Source organism: Elgaria multicarinata, chromosome 6 (assembly GCF_023053635.1).
Source record: "Elgaria multicarinata webbii isolate HBS135686 ecotype San Diego chromosome 6, rElgMul1.1.pri, whole genome shotgun sequence".
NCBI lineage: Eukaryota > Metazoa > Chordata > Lepidosauria > Squamata > Anguidae > Elgaria > Elgaria multicarinata.
Window position 1 is genome coordinate 16,255,145 of NC_086176.1, and position 11,312 is coordinate 16,266,456.

The window sequence follows — 11,312 nt, forward strand, 5'->3', positions numbered from 1 at the left end:
GGGCAGAATGCCAAGGCAATATTAACCGAGCTGCCCTGTGGTTACTGTTGCCTGTCCATTGCTCTGGAAACTGACCAGTAATCACAGACCTATATCTATATGTGCCAAATCCTGCTCTAGGGAGTCCCCCACCGGTTGCAGTTTTGTTTTCATTCCCTTTAAGAGAGTTCAACCAACGATGAACTAGCGAATTAGGTTTCAATTTACAATGAGTTTAATAGAATATTTAATGTAAGAACACAAGAAGAGCCATGCTCGATCAGAACAAGGGTCCATCTCGTCTACCATTCTATTCACCCAGTGGCCAACCAGCTGTGAACTGGAAACACACAAGCAGGACATGAATGCAACACCACCTTCCCGCCCACGTTCCCCAATAACTGGTGTACAATGACATACTGTCTCTGACATACTGGAGGTAGCATATAGGAATTTGTCTAACCCTCGTTTAAAGCCATCCAAATTGGTAGCCATCACTGCATCTTGTGGTAGCGAATTCTATAGAATCATAGAATAGTAGAGTTGGAAGGGGCCTATAAGGCCATCTAGTCTAACCCCCTGCTCAGTGCAGGAATCCACCCTAAAGCATCCCTGACAGATGGTTGTCCAGCTGCCTCCTGAATGCCTCTAGTGTGGAAGAGCCCACAACCTCCCTAGGTAACTGATTCCATTGTCATACTGCTCTAACAGTCAGGAAGTTTTTCCTGATATCCAGCCGGATAGTTTATACACTGTGATGCAGTCCTGTTTGCTAAAAGACCAATACAGAGGAATACCCATTGCTTTAATGCTCTGCCCTTGTGATTCTTGGGATACCGAAATATTAATACCATATCTTTTATTTATCAAGAGGCTAGCATAAAAACTGATTCAGCCAATTTTGGTATCCCGAGTTGCTGAGATGTGGCGCAACTTCTAATATGTCTGGAGGAGGGCGTTGTTGCAATATCTTAAAGGCAGTTTTAAAAATTAGACCAAAGATGCTTGCCAATGGTGTTCCTTGGCTTTGCTCATTTAACGTTGTGTATGCAAATGTTGTCACATTTCCCGTTACATAATTTTAGTCTGCATACACATTTCCCTTTTATTAGTGAATAATTATAAATGTTCTGTGGATCTCTAAATAAACTACCTATATCTACAATATAGATAAAGAGATTTTAAAGTCTCATTGTTTTCAGTGAGGAAGATATTTAAGCAGATGCTTAACTTCTTTGCTGTCATTAATGGGTGTTAGAAGCGTTGCACTTTGAGAGGCAACAGGCCCATTTAAAAATATTTAGTGCAGAAGACGGGCAGGGGGAGAGAACACGTCTTATTTCAGATCTCCTTATGGCACACAAGTGTGGCCTGTTGCACTGCTTGGGAATCAATCATTGATCTACCTGAAATTCTCTATTTTAGACAATATAGAATACTGCAGTATATAGAATACTACCTGGGGCTGCCCTTGAAGACTGTTCAGAAGCTGCACCTTGTGCAAAATGTAGCAGCCAGGTTAATAATAGGGACTAGAACCTCTGATTATATAGCACCGATTCTGGCCCAGCTGCATCAGCTGCCTGAACATTTCCAAGCATAATTCAAGATGATGGTTTTAACTTATAAAGCCTTATACAGCTCCTGACTACAATATCTGACAGATCATCTCTCCTGACCTGAATCTCCCTGGAGATCAAACATCTGAGGCCTTCCTCTGAATTAGGCTCAAAAGGTGGCCACAAGCAGGAGGGCTTTCTCGGTGGTGGCCCCTCAATTAAGGAATGCTTTCCCCCATACAGAGGGCTGTCGATGTCAAGGCTTAACTCTCCTTTTGCATTCAGCCTATTTCTATAGACCAGGTTACACAGATACGCATTCCAAAGACTTATGAAATAGCTTGCAGCACGTAAATTCCACATCGCAGACAACTGGCTTCTTCACAGCACGAACCTCTCAACTTGACTCCCGGAACGGATCTTTAAGCTAAAAACTTTTCAGCATTGTAGTTCCCAGTAAGAGATTGCCATAGATAAATTTGATACCAAATTATCATAAGCAAGGGTTTATAGAGTGATCAAGAGAATTTAAACCTGTTAGATATCCAAGTATAAAAGACGTTGATCTCTGTGAGATCTCATTAGCCAGGGCTTATTTTAAATATTAGGATAGGTCCCTCTTCTGACCACCATTTCCAACCTGAACTTTTAGCCCGTAAATGCAGAGAACGCCACAGGGGGCATAGCTGCTCCTCCCTCTTGATTTGATCCACCTCCTCCTCCGAATCCTTTTCTGCTCCGGTTCCCACCATCTTGGGCACTAAATCATGGGTGTGACATGACACCTTATCTTGCAGCTGGACCAGATCTGAAGTTACATTCCCCATTGTCATAGAATCAGTTGCAGAGTCAAGCTGCACCTGGTTCCCAGGCCTTGGGGGTTCCTTTATAATATTTTAGTCTAAAACATCCCGCTCCGATTCAGAATCCAATCAGACTCCTCAGAGTTCAGGCCCTTTGTGATGCTTGGGTCAGATTCCACAGCCTGGCCCCAGAGCTGGGTTAACCTAGAGCTGGGTTAAACCTGTCCTTTACTCCAAGGCATTGGAAGGGGGCATTTATGTGATATTTCTGGCTTGTAATTGTTGTGAACCGCTCTGCTATCGGGTGGTAGAGAAATGAAAACAACCACAAGCTGGAAATAGCCACTCACAACACCTGATCCCACCAAATCTCACTAAAATCTAATGTCGGAGGATTTATTCATGTACCGCTCTGCTGACGATAGCACACTTTACAGCTTTGACTGTCAGGATATGAAGAGATTCTGAGCAGCAGCAGCGCGCTAGTCAGAAACCAAGAGCATTCTTCGCCCCAGGATATGGGTTTTTGCACTATAGCTATGCCTTGATGTAAGGCATGGGATTCAGACTCAAAAACCTGTTGAGTATTTACTGGAGAGGATAAATAAAGGTCAGCAAAACCCTGTTTTGTAACAAAGCTTCACTGGCTGCCAGTCCAGGTCCGCACCCGATTCAAATACTGGTATTAACATTTAAAGCCCTAAATGGCTTGGGGCCAGGCTATCTGAAGGAATGCCTCCTCCCCTATGTGCCTGCCTGGACCCTAAGGTCATCCTCAGGGGTCCTTCTCCGTGAGCCCCTGCCAAAGGAAGTGAGGCAGGTGGCTACCAGGAGGAGGGCCTTCTCTGCTGTGGCTCCCCGGCTGTGGAATGAGCTCCCTAAGAATGTTCGCCTGGCATCTACACTATATTCTTTCAGACGCCAGGTGAAGACCTTTTTATTCTCTCAGCATTTTAACAGTCTATGAATTTAATTTAAACTTTGCTGTTTTAAATTTGTATTTCTGCACTGCTGCTGATTTTATCCTGGTTGTGCTTTTCGATTGTGTTTTATATCATGTTTTTATACTGTTTGTTTTATACTTCGAATGGTTTTAATTTCTGTGAACCGCCCAGGGAGCTTCAGCTAGGGGGTGGTACAGAAATGCAATCAATCAATCAATCAATCAATCAATCCTTTATTGGTGTGGCCTAGGCCTGCCAAACACAGCCCGGCTACCATGCATGGTGGCCTCAAGAGCATTTGACAATCCACACCAACTCCCTAGGTGCAGTCCAGGACGACAGTAAAATTAGCTCTTGCTTGGCCACCTGAAAAAGCTGGTGTGTCGCATATGACACATCGTACAACACGAATACAGAAACAACTTGGGAGGAGCGGAATTGTCCTGTGTCCGTCCCCCCCCCCCCGTCCCCCCGCACCAGGCCTTCCACAGACCAGGTGATATCATTGGGCTTCTGAGTCAGGCTTTACATGGGCAACCATCAGCATTAACCTTCTCTGTCGTACCTGGCCTTGCTCCCAGAAGTAGTTATTATTCTGGATTGTTTCTGGCGTGTCTCCGGGACCCTTGTGGCTCCAGCTTCTCACTCTGCAACTCTTGAGGCTACTGATGGCCAGAATCACCCCACTAGTTTCTTTTTGACCCCACTACTTGGAAGTTTCTACAATGCGCTCCTACTAAGGGGATACCCGGAAAATATCAGGATGAGGTTTCTTTATCCTAAGTGTTCGATTATGCTGAATTTACGTAATTTGCGCAAATTCAGCCATAATTTGTTCAAACTGCTCAGAAATTTGTGCAAATACACACACCCAATACGCAAAATTCCTGAAAAATCTGTGAATTGGCTTGACTCACTGCAGATCAAGTTGGCTGCCGCATTGGGAACCAAAACGAAGTGGGTGGGCGTCGAGCCTAGGAAAATTGGTCAAATTCCAACCCCCAAATGGATTCCTGTGACATACCTAGTAGTGTTCTGTAAAGTGAATCACCAAGTATGGCAACAGCACCACCAAGTGGCAATAAATGGGAAAACTCCAGCCTGGGCAAGAGACCACTTCGTTGTTTGCTGTCATTATTGTTCAATGGGTTTCATTCATTCTTTATTTGCTACAGTGCTAGCTGTGATATGTTTGGCAACAGCTAGTCATCTAATGAGTTCTCCCAGTTGGATGCCCAAATCGAATGAATTGAGTTTGGGGAAACCCCTCTTCCAGCAAATATTGCAAATCTCTAATGAACAGACAGCAAAGCTGTCAAACAGGCCATTTAGACCGAAAGGCAAGCAAGGCCAATTTACCACATTAAGTCACCAAAAAGTGAGAACAGATTTCAAGGCTCCCTTATACAGAGTTAGGCTATTTGTCCATCTCACCCAGAATTGTCTGCTTTGACAGGCAGTGAATCTCCAGGATGGCAGCTAAAAAAGGATATTTCCTATAACTGGCTACCAGAGCGTTTTAGCTGGAGATGTCAGGGAGTAAACCTAGGACCTCTGGTAGACACAAAGCATGTGCTACAGTGGCACACGATACAACCCCCTCCCCTCTATACACATACACTAAGGGAGTACTATGAGTCCACACCAAAATCTCCCTTTTGCCTGAATAAAACTACATCCACAAAGTTGTCTTTTAATTTTAAAAAAATAAAATTATTTGCTACTCCCCGAAACAGCAATTATATTGTGCAATGCATAATCCGTTCACAGTAAAAAGGTTTACTTCTTTTTCTTTCTCCAGACTTCATTTTAATTTGACTTGGAACAAATTGACGGACTTTTTCGCATCTATTAATTTAATATTTATTTGTCATACTGGGTGTCCTGAAAGGAAAGGGCACATGCATGTATGCTTTGGGTGGATTCCTGCACTGAGAGGGGGTTGGACTCGATGGCCTTATAGGCCCCTTCCAACTCTGCTATTCTATGATTCTATGTTTGTCGGGTTTCTCGAAACCTCCTGCCTTCTTGGGAGACAATAATGATGCCTGCTAAGTAATCCACAAAGCTTTATTTAAGCAATAAACATCTCTTCCCACCTGAAGAGAGTCTAATCTCTAGGAATTTTCCCCTAGGCAAAACTATGCAAACTAAGCGAGACAATTGTCCTTTCAAGAAGAATGGAAAGCCTTTTCCCAAGTTGCGTTAACTCCAGAGAGATTAGTTCTGAGGCAGCTTCTGATGAGATGCGAGACGGGCTGACTTTCTCTCCCCTTCCTTTCACACCGCCCGTTTTAGCCTGCGGCGTACTCTAGGATCGGTTAACCTGTCCGTGCTCTCTTCTTCAGAAGAATGTTGGCTTCCCACTGACTGTGTATTGTTTGTCCTTGAAGAGATAAGCTCTTCAGCACTCCTCTCTAAACTTTAATACTACTCGTGAAGCGAAATGACTTTGATGAGATTCAGAGACCATTTGTTAAATTTGTATTAAGAAAAGGGAAAGGGAGTAAACCGTCGCAGGATACATTACAATTTTGGAAAGGAGAATAAGGATCCTGGGGGAGGGGGGTGCACGAGATATTATTATATTATTTTAATAAGTTTTTTTTAAAAAAAATCATTATTGTGGTATATTGAGTTGATGTAGTGTGATTATTGTATGTGTTATAAAATTCAAATATATATATATATATATGAAGAGATAAGCTCTGGAGAGTTCACTCCCAGCTGGTGAAGAGCCCATGAAAGCTTTCTCCCCCACTGGTACAGGCTGGCCTGTTTCTGGTGCCGACTCCTCTACTTCAGAGTCTGATTCTGCTTGATCACCTGAAACACCACCTTCCAATCCAGGGGGAGCAGGGCTAACAAGACAATGTTAGAGAATGAATCAGCATCACCTCTTCAAAAGGAAGCAGCAAAAACACAAGAATGCACTGCTTTGAAATCATGAAGACCTGTTCTTACGCCTGCTTCGTTCTTCCTACACTATAAAATTATAGAATTTCAGCCTGTTTGTGCTAGAGGTTAAAGAGTAAGATCAAGGAGTAAGATCGTATCAGCTCAGTTGCCCAGATGTTTGGATAGGTCCAGCACCCTGCACTCACAGGGGAGTCGGGGGGGGGGAATCTGCTTAAGCTGTCTGTGCGTTTGAGATCACAACTGACCCCCAAATGGGGAAGAAACCCATGTAAAACTTTTGCCCAGTTTCCCTGCTTCAGATATTCCATGTCATCTTTCATGATAAAGTAGTAATGACACATTCTACATTAGCCTTCCCCGACCTGGTGTCTACCAGATGTGTAAGACTACTACACCTCCCATCATCCATGTTGGCTAGGAGATGGTTGTTGTTGTAGTACATATAAGGAGGATACCAGGCTGGGGAAAGGCTGTCCTATGAACACAGGCCTACCACCCACCATGGCAGTCCCACATATAGTTTTCCCCTTCCCTTCCAGAACAGAGTTAGAGACTCTTTATTCTGAAGTCATTTCACTGTACTATTCCCTGCCTCAGCCACATCACTGGCTACCCTTAGGATGGGAAGGGAAATTCACAAACTCCAGATAGATGTACCTTTTGGGAAGAAGTGAATGCATGGTGAGGGTGAGATTCTGCCTGTTTGCATGTCTCATTACTTTCCTGAGTCCAAATTTAACACCCTATTCATTGCGCTCCCCATCATGATTCCAAGTAGGGATGTGCTCCGCTCCGATTAGGAGCGTAGAAGCAGTAGCGGATTAGCCTGCTCCGCCTTACCCAGAGGCGGAGTAGGAGCGGACCGCGGACCCCCTAGAAGCAAGGCGAAGAGAAGCGACCATTTTTCGGAGCTCCGAGTTCAGGCGGAGCGCTCCGGTCGCCATCTTGAAAACATTTCGCCATAGGATTGCATTGCGGCAAATAATCGCGCATAACTACGTTGTTTTTGAAGCTATCATTCTGGAAATTCTTGTGCACAGAGAGTCGTGGATGGGGGTCATTTTGAGACCACTCTCACCTCTCTGCGTTGTCTGGGTCGCGGGCTATATTTTTGTGAAAATCGGGTCAACCGCGCGGCTCAAACGGCGTTTTCGGCTTTTCGCCCATAGGATTGCATTGAGGGAAAGAATCGGGGATAACTGGGGGGGGTTTAAGCTATCGTTCTGGAAATTCTTGTGCACAGAGAGTCGTGGATGGGGGTCATTTTGAGACCACTCTCAACTTTCTGCATCGTACGGGTCGCGGGCTATATTTTTGTGAAAATCGGGTCAACCGCGCGGCTCAAACTGCGTTTTCGGCTTTTCGCCCATAGGATTGCATTGAGGGAAAGAATCGGGGATAACTGGGGGGGGGGTTTAAGCTATCGTTCTGAAAATTCTTGTGCACAGAGAGTCGTGGATGGGGGTCATTTTGAGACCACTCTCAACTTTCTGCATCGTACGGGTCGCGGGCTAGACGTTTTTAAAAAATCGGCGGGAAAAATACCTTTTTCAAAGGGCTGAGGGGCAGAGTCAGCTCCCGGTCATGATGATCCCAAAGTTGGAGGAGGGCATAGGCAAAACAGGTAACTTGGGATTCTGGGAAACTTCTCTTTCTTCATCTGAATGGGCTTTTCCCCGTGTTTTTTAACACAGTAGCCCCACCAAATGCACAAACACAACCTGAAATCATATACTAAGCCAAGAATAAGAGATAGAAACACAGCACTGCTCCCCACCCTAACCTTGGTGAACAACTGAATCGATGTGGTGCAAGGGGATGAGCTCCCCTAGGGCATCTCATCGTGGACGTGCCTCCACTCTCTCCTGCACTGGAAGGCCATTAGAGCCTTCCAAAGAGAGTAAAACGGTGGAGCAATGCCTATCATGAGTTGAAGTGAATGGTCACTTTTCAGTGGTGGAGCAATGCCTGTTCTGAGTCGAAGTGAGTGTTTTACTTCTTCTCAGAGCTGTGGCTGTCAGTGTCTTGAACTGGCAGCTACTTCCCCCTCCCCCGGGCACGTCCCCCTATTGCTGGTAAAAGACAGATATAGCCTTTTAAAAAAAGTTCTTCTTGTTGTTTATTGAGCAACACTGCAGCTTTTAATTCCACCCCTCCTTTGTTTATTGATTGATTTATTCCATTTTATATGCATTACTGGCTTATCCTTGGCTCACTTCCTTATGCCCCCAGAAATGCCAGCTGCATGCCTGCCTGCCTTCCCTCCCTCCTCCCCTGCCCACCTCGCAGGGATGTTGTGTGTGGGGTGCCCGATTTTCAAAAATTCGCCAAAAATCAGGGGATGATGGGATTGCTTTGAAACTTGGCATGCGTGTGTATATCCCCATGAGGTGTCATGGTGCCAAACATGAGGTTTCTAACTTGAACAGAAAAAAAGTTGTATAATTTTTTAGCTTTCAATGCAAGCCTATGGGGGGGGGAAACGGAGCTCCGGATCCGGATCCGGAGCTCCGGGCAGAGCGGAGCGGAAGTGGGCGGAGCGGGGGCGGGGCGGAGCGGCCCGATCCGGAAAATGGCGGATCTGCAAGTGAAGCGGAGCGGGGGGTCTGTGCACACCCCTAATTCCAAGTAGTTCTCATTTGAGAGAACACAGGTATTACCACCCACACAAAGAGAGGCCTCTCTCTTCTCTACCTAGTTTGGAATGCTACAATGAAAGCCATCTGTGAATTCCGTCTCTAGCTTAAGGTCTGCATTTAGAAAACGCCACCACCAAATGCACAGGGATAGGACAGAAGTTACCTGGCCTGGCAGTAGTACGTGTGAAAAGGAACTCAGGAAACTAGTCTATCGCAAGCTGAAAACGAGCCAGCATTGTGATGCAGCTGCAAAAAAGGGCTAATGCAATTTTAGGCTACATCAACCGAACCATACTTTCCAAGTCACAGGAAGGAAGAGTTCCACTTTATTTTGCACTTGTCAGGCCTCATCTGGTGTACTATGGCTTCAGGCTGTGATGTTTTTAAGTTTCTTTATCACAGTTTGGTCACTGTACCTTTGTTGTATTATGTTATGAATTTTTATATATTTTATTGCATTATTCTGTGTGGAAACATTTCCATTTTTTCAATAACTTTCATAGTTTGGGGTCTGATCTTTTTATATTAAAGTTTGTATGTTATGCCTCTTTGACTCTGGCTGGAACATCAGCCAACCATTTGTTTTGCAACATGGCTGACCAAGGGGTAAAAAATCTTATTTTAAACAATCTTGGAAATTCACAGGTGCTGCAGGTAGTCTTCTCTGGGTGCTGTAATAGAAGAGGCAGCAGTAGAGCAAGGTTCAATATTCCATATTCAGAAAGAGAGAATAATGTGATGCCACAAACTCACCCAAACAACCTTGTCTTTCTCTTTAACAAATGAACCCATTTAATTGAGATGACCACCACTACTTGGTATCAGATTAATAGCAGAGCATGTTTTACCTGCTAAACTTTCCTGTTTTTGAGAAACAGATTAAGAATTGACAGCCTTTTTTTTTTTTTTTTGCTTTTATTACAAGCATATAATATTAATTGGCAGAACACTGAATACAAGCTTCACTATCATAAAATCAAAACATTAAGCAATAATCCCCCCAAAAGGCTTATTCAGACAAAAACTAGCCACCAATAGTACAAAAGTTACACAGCAACAGAAAGCGTAAAAAAAAAAAAAAAGGTTGTAAACTTTCAAATGAAACCAAGCCAAAAATATGATTTTAAAATTTTAAAATACGGCAAGAATTTGCAGTAACTTTATTATGCCACATAGTGAGGATAAAGGCGTAAACGGCTGCATGGGCTAATTGTTCCATAACCCTAAATTTATCTTGTTGCAAATGAATGGCTCTTGTTCTGTCACTTGGCTGTTATACTGGTCACTGCCTTTTAAATAGGGCATTTTGAAGTACCCTATACCCAGTGGGTGGATGCAGGGCACCTTGGTTAACTTTCCTCACGCCAGTAAATGTGCACATTCACGCAAAGCTTTAGAAGGACGGCGACCCACAAGCGCCCTTGAAGGTTCAATGCTCAATAGAACTTCAGTCGGAGGCCACTGGCCAAAACTACAGGTTCAGCGACAGACTTGGGTCCTGGAAGCCTGATAGCTGCCAAAGAGCCACAAATCAGGAGGGCCAGAGGGCCATTTGTAGCGAAGACGTGGTGCTTAACTCCTACCACTTTTCCTCTGCAGCCTCGCCCCGCTCCCCAGCGTTTCTGGACGCGTGCTTGCTGCTAGCTGAAGTGCCCACACGCCCACCTTCTTCCTCCGCTGCAAATCACCACTTTCCAATTGCCAGCTGCTCGGCACGGAGCCGGACTCTCAGACCCACGTCTGCTGCCAGACACGTAGTTCCAGCCTTTGTGAGCCACTTTTAGGACACCGTTTATGCGCACAATAAAGAGGGGAGGAATTCAAACACCAAGGACAACAGCCAATTTTAGGGTTAGAAACAAATACCTGGAGAATGCATTAATCCGCCGCCGCCCCCCCACTTCCACTTAAAGAGGAAAATGGGTGTGGTGTTCCCTGTGCACATTTTGACGACAAGGTGAATATATCCACTTGCGATTCTGACATGCAATAGCCTGCCTGTGCACCTCATCTCCTTAAACTTTAAATCCGAGGGCACACACACACACACACACACACACACACATATATGCTAAGTTAAGGTATCACGTGAAGTGTTTTAAAACCGGAGCAATTACCTGAGGAAACACAGAAACAGGATTTTTCTGTAAAATACAGTTTTCACCATCTGCAGTAAATGCATTTCTTATGTACTGGTTAAAATAGAAAGTTATCAAAGAGTCATCATGTAGATGTACAAACTGGTTGGCTTTCTCCTGTTGCATTTAAACATACAGCTCAGTTTCAAATAATTGCAAATAGGCTAGCTATGCTATGCTAATAGATTTGTCATCCACTGGAAAAAGAAACAGGACAGTGAATCTCCCAAGACTAATTAGATTGTTATGAAAACAATAAGAGCCAGATAAGCGTTCAAAAGGCTCATTCAGGAAAGGAAAAAAAATATAGCACCATCGTATTTTGAAATCT